Source organism: Limulus polyphemus, unplaced genomic scaffold (genome assembly GCF_000517525.1).
Source record: "Limulus polyphemus unplaced genomic scaffold, Limulus_polyphemus-2.1.2 Scaffold891, whole genome shotgun sequence".
NCBI lineage: Eukaryota > Metazoa > Arthropoda > Merostomata > Xiphosura > Limulidae > Limulus > Limulus polyphemus.
Window position 1 is genome coordinate 390,694 of NW_013666501.1, and position 2,983 is coordinate 393,676.

A 2,983-nucleotide genomic window follows, 5' to 3' on the forward strand; every position below is an offset into this window, starting at 1 on the left:
TCAACAAAGTGACGGATCCACTAACAACTTGGTAAGATTTTGTTACCAACAAATTGACGGATCCACTAACAATTTGGTAAGATTTTGTTACCAACAAAGTGACGGATCCACTAACATTTGTTAGGATTTTGTAACCAACAAAGTGACGGATCCACTAACAGTTTGGTAAGATTTTGTAACCAACCAAGTGACGATAATTCTAGGGTTAACTTAGTTTGCACCTTGCATTGATGATAACCTAGTTTTCACCTAATCTTTGTTCGTTTTTACACTTTCATTGTTAGCCTGTCTCAGAATGATCACTATGAACATATAGCTGCTTGAGGGGATGACGCATTGTTACCCACTTTCTCGTTGTACTCAAGGTTTTTCTCATTGCAAATTTTATATTAAACAGAAACTTACCCAAGGCATGAGTTGTATATGATAGGAATGTCTATTAAATCTCAGTCTGACAATATACAACAAACTTAACTTATCATACTCACTTCGTAAAATCTGTGAAGTAGATGTGACGATCGTAAACAAAAGGAGGCTTAGTTTTCATCATTTCTTTAATGAAGGCCTTCTAAAGGAATAAATAAAATGTAGATAAATTTCTTTACTGGGACATCTGACCTAATGCAATTACTGGAATTTATTATATTCCATACAGACCATCAGAAGTTTGGCAGTTAAATACATTTGTATATCTTTTATAACTTTCTTTTGGATTAAACAATTCTAACCGTTGAGTATATTAAAACTGTGTGCATGAGACAAGACAATGAATTAAAAATTATGTCATGATATAAAAGACTGATTAGTTTAGATATTAATGCTTAAGTTATTTTTGTGAGTGAATATTTTATTATTGTAGGTTTTTTGTTATAATAAGAATTAAAAGCAGACGATTGTAGGAAGTTTTGTTAATAATTCGTTGATGTTGAGGCTATTGAACGTCGCGTGCAATACATTGACGTCGAGAATATAGAAGGCGGACAGACGATTAAGTGATAGAGATATAAATAGCGTGAGACGAGCGGGAAGTAGCAGACAGACAACAAGTGACAGAAGCAGACAGGTAATAGCGAAAGAGAATAAAGTTGGCGTGAAGTTAAGTACCGTAGAAGTGATAGGCCTAACGTTTAATATGTTAGTGTGAATCTAACAGTAGAAAAGAAGATAAGAAAAATAATTTTATTCCGTCAAAACGTGGTTATAAAGTAATTGAATCAGCCTGAGTGCACTTTGACAAAAGGAACAGAGGATCTTCAAAAGAAAGAAGACCAAACGATTACGGTAACTCGCGCCACAATCGTAAGTGAATCACAGAGAATACCAGTGCGATAGAAATAGAGAAGATAGTTCGGTTTGTCAACTGAAATTCTAAAGTAATTGAATAGGCCTAAGTGGATATTTGACAAGAAGAAAAGAACTGCATATATAGTATTTATGATATGTCTATAATATCTATAGTGTTCAAGAATTTATTGTACATACGTTAACTTGTTCTGAATATATATATTATTTTCAAAACAAGTGAAGTGCGTGCTATTTATTCCAAATTGAATTTATCGCTAACAATTCACAGACACCTACTGTAGAAGAATCCTAAGCCCAACAACAACATAGTATACATTTATACTATTAAGAAACATAAGTAGAAGCCTTTTATTTTGACAATTGGCGAAGAACAGATTTTTCAATTCTGATAAACTAATTGTACGTTCTAAGTCTGTTCTTTAAAACAAAGTATTTACTCTGTGATTCAGATCTGTGCTGAGTTTCACTGCATGAACATTCAACCAAATAAGGAGTTAACAACCTTTTCACTTTGAACAGTTAAAAAATGAATCAACGAATTGTATTTGCGCACCTTTAAGCAGAGCGTTTTAGGTGAATGAAAACTGACGAATCAAAGAGCCTAATACAATTATAAGTTCAAATATTCTTCGTATTATTTCACGACTAACGTATTAGATGAAAATTAAAATAAAATCTGTTTTAGTTTCTCTTTTCTATCCATAGCTTTTTCTGTACCTGGTTATTAGCACCTTGGTTAAGGCGATACAGTTTTATTGAGCTATACAGAGTAGGGATTAAACTGGCAGGATATTCTAGTCTGAATACTAATTATAGCATTTTACTTGAGAAAAAAAAATGACAGTTACCAGTTGTACTCGCACTCTGGACAAATTTACAGAGCGAACTGGTTAGTCGACTCTGTTTTTGTTTAGAGTCATATTTCTTAACGTAACAGTTAGGTCATTATATATATGTGTGTGTGTTAAGAAAGAGCCAGTAAAACCATTTTGAAAGCAGACGACTCGATAGTTTGTTTGAATTCTGGGTAATTAGATAAAAATTGGCGATGTGAAAGCAGGAGCAGTTGGAGTTTTCCTGGTATTTGATATTTTCAACTTGATCAACATCTTGTGCAATACGTGGGCTTAACGACTACGTCAGAAGCCTCAAGGTTCTGGTGCAGCCATCTCTAATTTTCAACTACTGAAATTGGAGGAAGGTTAACCAGCCAGCAAGACCCGCCGCCTACACGAATATTTTGATTGACAGTCATGTTTATAACATTTCCATAGTCGAAAGTGCGGAGTGTGTTCAGCAGCATATTACGTCTTTAACCTTAGACCTTATGATTCGCAACCTCGGCATACTAACCAGTGGGCCACGCCCATAGCAAGTGTTATAGGTAATCAAACGCTAACTGGCAATTCGAGAACAAGTGATTTATTTATTATATTCGAATAATACATGCATGTACAAAGCCTTTGCAATGGATTTGTTAAATAGAAAGCTGTTTTTTATTTATAAGTTTGTTTGAGTGCAAAGTGCTGTTCCCAACCTTAAGATTTAGTGTTAAAAGCCCTCAAACTTCCGCTGAACAATTGAATGGTTTGTTTATAAGATATACTAGACCACCCGTGACCCGTTGGGTCACCCACTATTCAGAGGTTATGAAGAATTCAAGCTAATTTCAATATTG